The sequence below is a fragment of the Apium graveolens genome, chromosome 9 (genome assembly GCF_009905375.1).
Source record: "Apium graveolens cultivar Ventura chromosome 9, ASM990537v1, whole genome shotgun sequence".
NCBI classification, from domain to species: Eukaryota; Viridiplantae; Streptophyta; class Magnoliopsida; order Apiales; family Apiaceae; genus Apium; species Apium graveolens.
Genome location: NC_133655.1, coordinates 231,146,618 through 231,156,780, shown reverse-complemented (window position 1 = coordinate 231,156,780; position 10,163 = coordinate 231,146,618).

The window sequence follows — 10,163 nt, the reverse complement described above, 5'->3', positions numbered from 1 at the left end:
TCTAATACTCCTCAGTTCTTTAATCTTCTTTAGAACCAATCTCCTTGCAGTTATATTGTACCCAAAGTTCTTCTTGAAAGATGAATAAACTTTTATCAGTACATCTTGGCTTTCTAGAAAGATCCTGTGAAGTGGCCATTAAATCTCCTTTCCTCCTTTGTACTTGAACACTAACCTTTCAGGTTGGTTTCTGTATGCATCAATTCCTCTCACTTCATCTAGTTCATCTAGATAGAGATTTAGATCAAAAAATTCTTTGATGTCACACAAGTACATGTAATCTCCTCTATTGACTTTGGTTTGAGCCTTGACTACTGATTTGGATTTGAGAGGTGACAACTTCACTTTCTTGACTGCTCTTGACTTTGTTCTTTTTGGCTTGCTAAGGATTGGAAAATTGAAGTCAGGAATTGGTAGACTTTCCCAGTCTTTTGGTTCATCCTTAGGCACAATTGGTTCACCATGGATGTTCCTGTAAGGATCCACCACCTTGATGTCTTCAAATACCACAGTGGGTTTTGATGCTTGAGTTGTAGTTGAAGTGGATTCCTTGGGAAACTGATCCTCCAATTCCTTATCAACAAAGTTCAATTACCTTTTGGTTCTTTTAGCCAATTCCTTGTATCTTTGAGATTTCTTCTGTTGTGGTTCAACTTGCTCCTTTGGATCTTTAGATTCAGTGATTTCAGATGGTTGAGCAGAAATTTGTTGAGTAGATTTCAGTTTGGCCAAGATAGCAATTTGCTCTTTCTTTTGTTTATTCTTCTTAGCATCTAGAGCAGCTTGCTTCTTTTCCTACTTCAATCTAGCCTTTTCTTCTTTCTTTGCTTGACCAAATTGAGGATGTCCAGCCACCACACAAATTTCTTTCCCATTCTTGAAAACTTTAGCAATTCTCCATTTTAAAACTGAATTAGCTGGATCTTTGTAGAAAGCAATTGACCTTGACAGAAGCTTCTTTTCATCAGGCTTAGGTGTCTTATACACAGTATCAAAGGGGTTCTTCAATGATGATTTTGAATAATTCACTCTTGGTTTCAGAATTATTTCAGCCTTTGGAGATTTGATGCAGGATGTTTGGCCTCTTTCCAGATAGTTCATACTCATATCATTCACTGAAATTTGCCTGACTTGAAAGTGAGGAATGGCTGATTTTTCTGGCTCCTTTGCTAGGGCAAACTTCTTTTGAATATCCTCATCAATTTTCCCTCATTTGAGTGGACTCAACTGCTTCTTTTCAGCTGCTCTTATGTTGGATGCTGCTGCTTTGATCGGATCTATACTTTCTGTAACTGGTGGCTTTGAGATAGTAATTGAGGGCACAATTACCTTGTTGATTTGAATTTGAAGCCTCTCCCCCTCACTTGATCCTTTCTCCCCCTTTTTGTTATCATCAAGTTGAAGTGAGGAGGGGGTTTGAGCAACCACCAATTTTTGAAGTAAATCTGTCTGTTGGGCTTGATGAAGATGAATAGCTGTTAAAGATGCTTCCATAGATGACATTCTTGTATCCAAAGCATCTATCTTTGTTGCAAGATCAGAATTTTTCCTTAATTGCTTCTTGATGTCAAGCATGGTAGTGTCTGGAATCTTAGAGTCCATTTTGTCTGAAATGGCCTTTCTCATCTCATCAATATCACCCTTGATGGTGTTAACATCTCTAGCATGTTGGAGGCCTTGAATTTATTGAAGTTGCAGAGAGGCTAGATGTGCTTGAAGGAGCTTCTTGGTGCTTGCATTTGTAGTTATTTAAAGAGCATTATGTGTCTGATTGATTAGTTGAATCAGGGTAGTTTTGAAGTAGTGCTCATCATAGTGCTTTGAAAATACCCATGATGGCAGACCTGATCTTGAACTTGAACCTATTTCTCCCCCTATGTCCATTGCTGCATCTCCACTATCCCCACTTTCATCACCAAAGAAATCAGCTGAACCACCAGTCTCATAGTCCACATCATCAGCTGTAGAAGGTAAAGCTGTGATGGCATCCTTAGCCCTTAGCATAGACAGAGTGGTATGCACCAGATTGAGCATCCTTTCTGCATTGTCATTGCCCTGTACAACTAGAAGTTGATAAGCTGAAACAGGGTGAGTAAATGCCTCAGCATCAAGGGAGGTGGAATTTATAACAGCTTTAGGTTGCTGAGATATTCCCTCCCTGTCTACATCCTGGACATTCATTGACTCACTGGCAATGACATCCATCCTTATAGCTCCAATACCTGCATTTCACTCATTTTCTCTCTTTTATTGCATCAGGGTCTCACCCTGGCTCCCCACCCTCACACCCTCACCTTCACCATCTGTGGGACTCCTCTCACTTTCTTTTTCCAATCCTGAAGAAATGGATTACATAGTTTCACTCATTTCCTCTCTTTTTTCCTGGGAGTAACCCAGACTCTCACTCAAAACACTCTTCTCTCTCAATCCAAATAGTGACTGTACAACCACTAATTCTTCTGCACTTGAAATAAATAAAGTTTGAGGTGGTGCAGAGATACTCGACGGATGAGTGATATCTGTCGGGTGAGTGGTTTTTCTATCCGACGGATGACCACTGTTAAGCTTATCCATCGGGATACAATCACTACTCGACGGATGAGCAATATCCATCGAGAGAGTAGAAATGAATGAACTGGGAATGGAAACTATTATGGACTCTGTGTTGATTGAAGATATTTTGGGTACAGATGATTCAACAGTTCCTGAAAGAATTGGCAAGTGAGCCAACAAATCATCTAAGAGATGATGCTTGCTTGCACTAGATTTTGGCTTCCCCAACAAAGTTAAAGAAGGGGAATCAGGAATTGATGTGTTTATCATATCCACATCCAGAGAATCTGTGGGAGAATTTTGTGTGTGAGGTGCTTCTATTACTAGAGATTTTGGTTGTGACTCCACATTTATTGGAGCCACATCAAGCTGAATTTGTGAAGGTGCAGTGACTGTGTCTTTAGCACCAGTTTGCACAGTGTGTGTACCCTGTGCATCCCCAAGGGTTTTAGATTTCTTCTTTCTGGCATAAGTTTGGGGTGATCTTGTGTCCCTAACCCTCTTGGCATGTGCTCTTGGTTGAGAGCTTTGTTCAATAACCACATCCTTCTGGGAGGATGCAGCTAGAAGTGAGCTTTTATCCTTTTTAAGCACTGCAGTTTGTTGGGAAACTATAGTGTGGCTAGGCTGGGCACCACTCAACTCTCCATCCTTATCCTTAGGGTTTCTTTTATGTTCACCCCTTCCCTCACCTTTCTTACCCACCTTCACACTCCCCTATTTGGTTTGGGTGGATTTTACAACTGACATCTTTTGAGAGATACTAGAGGGGGCTTTCTTTGATTTGGATTTTGAAATATTTGTAAGTTTGGTAACTTGGGTAGGCAACTGTTTGGTCATTGACACAGTTGCCATAGCTACACTGGAACTCAAAGAAATTAGTGAAGTTGGAGTAGCAGTAGGGATAGATAAATTTACCTCACTTACCTGAGGTGCTCCCATTACAGGAAAATAGAACAATGACACATCCTTGTGATGATTGGCCCTGTTCAAATCTGCAATGAGCCTTCTCTCTTGAACCCAATAATCTACTTTGTTGTTTAGGTTCTTAAGCACAATCTCTTCACAGAGGTGGTTAGCTAACATCATGAAAAATCTAGCATAATACACATGTTTACCCCTCTTGTTTAACTCTCCTAATTTATAGCCCAACTCAAACAAAACAAGGTCACTGAAATTAAAAAATTTATCTGTAACTAGCATGTAAAGCATGTTAAGCATGGATATATTGACTGAATCAAAATTACTGACTTTTCCTGAAAAGACCTTTGTCACCACATCACACATAAAACTCCATTCTTTCCTAAGACACATTCTCCTAATGTCACTTAACTTAGAAGTAGAAAGAGCATAGTTCATGGAATCAAGCATATTGATAATATCAGTGTCAGTGTGTGGTGAGGTCACAGTGTTATCAGGAATCTTGAAACATGCTTTTATAACATCACTATTGATACAGAATTCTTTACCTTTAATGGTAAGTGTAATTATCTTATTTGTTGAGTTGTATTTAGCAGTGGTCCACATCTCTTCGATAACTTCACAGAAAATGGTAGGTGATTCCAGCATGGCATAGTTAAGCTTACAATTCTTCACAAAGTCCATCACCTTGTGATAGTCACCAGATTGCTGAATACCCTTGTTTACCAGTGCAGTGAAATTGTTCTTCTCATAAATGAACCCAGTTTGAGACATAATCTTGACAACAGACGCCATTATTAGAGAATAAGAGTTTGAAGAACAATAGTAAGTGCTTTAAAAGAGAAAGGGATTTGAGCAGTTGATTTGAGAATGATAAAAGAAAAGCAATTGAAATGAAATAAGCTTTTATACTATCTTAAAGATAACTGCAAAAAAAAGTAAAATAAAGTAACCAATGAAAATTGCCTAAAATAGTCGTTTAAAAGATAAACTGTAAAAATTCCATCCATTATCCGTCGTGTTATGCTTACAAACTGTAAGTAAACTCGATGGATAATGTTCAGGGAATTAACGGCTAAGATTAAGATAATTCGACGGATGAGGATAAACTGTTATCTGTCGAGAAATAAAATATTCCAGAAAAATAATTGATTTTATTTCCAAATTGTATATTGACGGATGATCAAACTCGATGGATAAGGATCATCCGTCGAGATGTAAATTTTGACTTAGCCAAAATTTTCATCCAAGACTGAAAAATTAATTAAATTTCTGGTTGCATTCCAACTTGCAAAATATTTCATATAGATTTAAGAATAATTAAGCATACCTAACTCACTTACCAGCCTTGAAAAGGTGGATTCAACCAGTGGCTTGGTAAAGATATCTGCAAGCTACTTCTCACTTGGAACAAAATGTAGTTCCACAGTACCATTCATTACATGTTCCCTTATGAAGTGGTACTTGATGTCTATATGCTTTGTCCTTGAATGTTGTACTGGATTTTCAGTGATGGCAATTGCACTTGTGTTATCACAGAAAATGGGAATCCTTTCAACTTGCAAACCATAGTCTAGCAATTGATTTCTCATCCATAAAATCTGTGCACAGCAACTACCAGCAGCAATATATTCAGCTTCAGCTGTAGAGGTAGAAACTGAATTTTGCTTTTTACTGAACCAGGACACAAGCTTGTTTCCTAGAAATTGACAGGTTCCTGTTGTACTCTTTCTATCAATTCTACAACCTGCATAATCTGCATCTGAATAACCAGTTAGATCAAAACCAGAATCTCTAGGGTACCAAATGCCAAGTTTTGGTGTTCCCTTCAGATATCTGAAAATTCTCTTAATAGCTACTAAGTGAGATTCTCTAGGATCAGCCTGAAATCTAGCACATAAATATGTAGCAAATATTATATATGGCCTACTAACTGTTAAGTACAGAAGTGAGCCAACCATGCCCCTATAACTTGAAATATCCACAGACTTTTCAGTAGTGTTTAATTCAAGCTTAGTTGCAGTGGCCATGGGAGTTTTTGCAGATGTGCAATCCATTAGATCAAACTTATTTAAAAGATCATAAATATATTTAGTTTGACTAATGAAAATTCCATCACTAACTTGCTTAACTTGCAAACCAAGAAAGTAAGTTAGTTCTCCCATAATTGCTCATTTCATACTTACTTTGCATCAATTTGGCAAACTTTTTGCAAAGTTTCTCATCTGTAGAGCCAAAAATAATATCATCTACATAAATCTGTACAAGTATGCTAGAGCCACTAACATTTCTAAAGAATAAAGTTTTATCTACAGTACCTCTTGTAAAGTGATTTTCCAAGAGAAACTTTAATAAAGTGTCATACCAGGCTCTAGGTGCTTGCTTCAATCTATAGAGTGCTTTCAAAAGATAGTAAACATTGAAAGGAATATGTCCTAAGTCCAATCATGTATTAGGATTTAGGAATAACTTTTTATGTAATCTGTTTTGATTTCATTGATATTAATAAAAGACTTGTTTTGTTTTTATTACGGGCTCTATCTATTTAAGTGTTTAAATAAGATATACCATAGTTTAGAGTAAAGCTTTTTATGGATTATGATGAGATCATAATAGTGAGACCTAAAAGATGATAACTCTAAACTTAAATAGTTCCTGGTCATAGGATTACTAACTGGTAATTAATAATCCGCAAAGATCGGTACATACTATGCTTGCTTCATTATGAAGGATGTCTGTTCTCATAGACATTTGTGTGGTGACACTATAGCTAGTATGTAGGTGCTTATTATAGAATAAGTTCACTGAACATGACTCGCCCAGCTGAACAACGGATGGAGTTCACTCACGTGTCAGCAGTTGTTCACATAGTGATAGTTGTACAAGTATCCTTAGACTTGAGGTCATCATAGTCATCTTGTGTACACTGAACTATGCTTTGGTTTAGTTCTTAGTCTCCAGGGATAATTATTAGGGCTCTACTGGGTATAGGAATTTGTACACAAAGATAGTGTATGATCAATAAAGGATCTACACCTTCCAGTGAAGGAAGAGAATGTTCAAGGTTGATCCACTTATGCTAGTTCAGGAATCTTTGGCCAGAGTGAATGAAATCAGAAAGGAGTTTCTAATTTACATAGAACTAAGCATAGTAAATGGGAAAGCAAATGATTAAATTAGATAGGCTTGACACAAGTTTCATGCCTTGTATTTAATCGGGACATTGTAGGGTAGAAGGAGTTAATTGTACGGTAACTATTCACTGAATAGGTTCTTGGTATTCTAAGCAGTGAATTCGTATTATCCGGATAGTCGCGATATGCTGAGAAATATCCCTCACGATGTAGAATAAATATGATTAATTAATTAATAATATTTAATAAATTAGAGAATTTATATAAATAATGATAAAATAGTTTTATTATTATTTATTTCTACTACCGGCTTAATATTGAACCTACAGGGTCACACCATAAAAGAGAATGATTTAATGGTGGAGGAATTAATTAATAATGGCTAATAATTATTTATTTATGAAATAAATAATTAATTGGCAAATTTAATAATTGATTAAATGAGATTTAATTGATTATAAATTAATTAAGAAAAGTTCTTAATATTATTAATTAAGAATTTAATTTTTGGAAATTAAATCAAGAGAGAGAATTATTTCTAAAGTGTTTAGAAAAAGGATTAATAATTAAAAAATGTTTTAATTATTAATGTGAATAATAAAGGGTTAATAATAATAATATTTTATGGGAAAATTTCAGCTGAAAATTTTGCCTATAAATATACTATTATAAACCCTATTTTTATTCTAACCCAAAATTTTTAGAAAACCTAATTCTCTCCACCTCCTCCTCCTCCTCCTTAGCATCGTTTTCTTGGTGGATACCGGTGGAGTGCTTCACGTTTGAGGAGCAGCTGCTAAGGATCTCTGATCGTTGCTCTTGGATCGCTATTAAAGGTTAGTAATCGATCCATATGTTTTAATCACGATTTATATGCTATTATTTGGATTTTATAGATGTAAAATTGTTTTACCATGCTTCCGATGCGATTAAAATCCAACAATGGTATCAGAGCATAGGTTCTGTGCATATAGATCTGTGGTAAAAATTTCAGAATTTTATGTGCTTGTATGAATTAATTATAATTTTTACAAGTTATATCATGGATTAATTATGACTGATGAGAAATCGTTTCTCAGAAAAATTTTGAATGTTGATCTGGGTTCTACAAGTGTTGTAGATCGTCTGGGTATTTTTCTCATAATTTTATGATGTATAGATTATTTATGAATTTTTGAAGTTGTTTCAATTAAATTTCGTAATTAAATATATTTATATATAGTGTATATATATGTTTGTTTGTATTGCTGCTATTAAAGTTTTACAGTAAAGAGAATTGACAACAGTGTCAGCATGGAAAGAAAGAATGTTCTGACTGTCACGGCGCACGGAATTCAGTGCAAGAGTAGTCAGGCAGCGACTGACATAAACAGGGGAAGGACCGCGCGACTGGCACGCGCGCGTGGGGCTCACGCGCTGCGGGCCACGCGCGGCGCGTGCCAGACACGCGCTGGTCAACGGTCTGACGTCATGCTGATGTCATCAGATGATGTCATGCTGACGTCAGCACAGGGTTTTGGGTGCGTGGCGCGCGTGTGCGCGTGGGGGCGCGTGGACGTGATTCAGACACGCGCCTGACAGCGCGTGTGCGCGTGACGGCGTGTGGGTCACCTTCTCGGGGCGCGTGAGGGCGCGTGGGAGCTCAGAATTGGGCGTGCTTGGTGTCGGTGGATTCGTCTTTTCGAGACGCTTCTAATGGTATATTATATGATATTTTATGAAATTGTTTCGAACTGTTTATAGCTAACAAAATTGTTTTAAAGCTGTTTTTGATTGTTTGAATTGCTTTTAAATGCTTCATGTGATACATAGAGATGTATAATGCTTAGACCAATATGCTAGATGATGTAACATGCCTGCCTTGACGTTTATTCATGTTTATATATGTGATATATGCTTAGTTTATCATGCGATGATAGATTTAGGTGAACTTAAATGAACATAAGGCATTTGTTAGACAATCTAGTATAGTGAAATTGTTTCATAACCTTAATAATAATATTATGAATACAATTATGAGATTCTTATATTTATGAAACACGTAATTGAATATGAATTTTCAATATGAGAGAAAGGATGATTCTGTCAACAACAGATTTCTATCTGTAAGAAAGGGTTATTAAGTGACGCCTCTTGACAATGCTCCACCCGATCTGAGAATCATCTGATTATTGATTATTGATTTGAAATATTTAATTTAAAAGGAAGAATCTCTTTATAATATGATTATGATTGTAACGTAATATAATCCCTGTAAAATTAAATAATATCAAGTAGTAATTGGCCAATGACACAACGGGCTTGCGTCGGTCATAGCCTTCCAACATGATAGAAAGTAGTTCTTATTTTTAAAATCATTGTTGGTTCGTGCTACAGCCGAGGGCTTTAATTTCGAAATAAGAAATACTTGTCTATTACATAGAGATGTGTACATTGAATAAGAATCTAAAGGTCGGTACGTGCCACAACCGTGGGCCGTTGGAGACTGATTCAATTGTACGAAATGTTGGGTTAGACTTGACTTAGAATATTGAGTTTGGCGTACCACAGCCGTGACTCAATTATTCAAGAGGCTAAAGTTTGATTAGGGAATAACATAAGATGTAATTGACAAGAGTTGTATGCCTATTGAACATTACATGGCGGTTCGTGCCACAGCCGAGGTTGTGTGATGGAATGTAGGATCCCTATTCCCACTAGCATTATGAATGCTTAATTCTTCACTTAGGGGGTTGAATAAATTAGATAAACTAGTGGGAGTCACTTATGAATAAAGACCCGATTCATATAGTGTTTTGAAATGAAATTGAATATTTGTTAAGTGTTGTTATGTGTTTATCATTTCCAGATTTACTATATACATTATGTCTTCTGCACTATCACTCAGGAGTATACTAGATGCTCACAAGTTGACTGGTCCTAATTTTGCTGACTGGCTTCGAAACTTAAGAATTGTTCTCAGGGTTGAGAAGCTGGAATACGTGCTTGACTCACCTAAGCCTACTGAACCTGCTAGCGATGCACATAATGATGAACATGTTGTGTATCGTAAGTGGATAGATAATGCAAATGTTGCTCAATGCATCATGCTAGCTTCCATGAACATTGAGCTACAGAAGCAACATGAGCATATGGATTCTTATACTATCCTTATGCATCTACAAGAGTTGTATGATGTGGCGGGGAGGACAGCTCGATATGAGATATCGAAGGAGCTGTTCGGTTGTAGGATATCTAAGGGATCATCTGTGAATGACCATGTACTTAAGATGATCAATTTGATTGAATGTCTTTGACAATTTGGTTTTGCCATGGATGGGGAGCTGAGCCAAGACTTGGTCTTGCAATCAGTTCCGAGTTCATTCTCGCAGTTTGTTGTGAACTTTCACATGAATAAGTTGGATGTCAGCCTGCCTGAACTCCACAACATGTTGAAGACTGCGGAATCGAATTTTCCCCCTAAGAAGAGTTCTGTTCTTCTATTTGGTGAAGGTTCCAATCCTAAGAAAAGGAAGAGGAACCCTTCCAAGAAGAAGAAAGTAGGTGAAGAAAAGT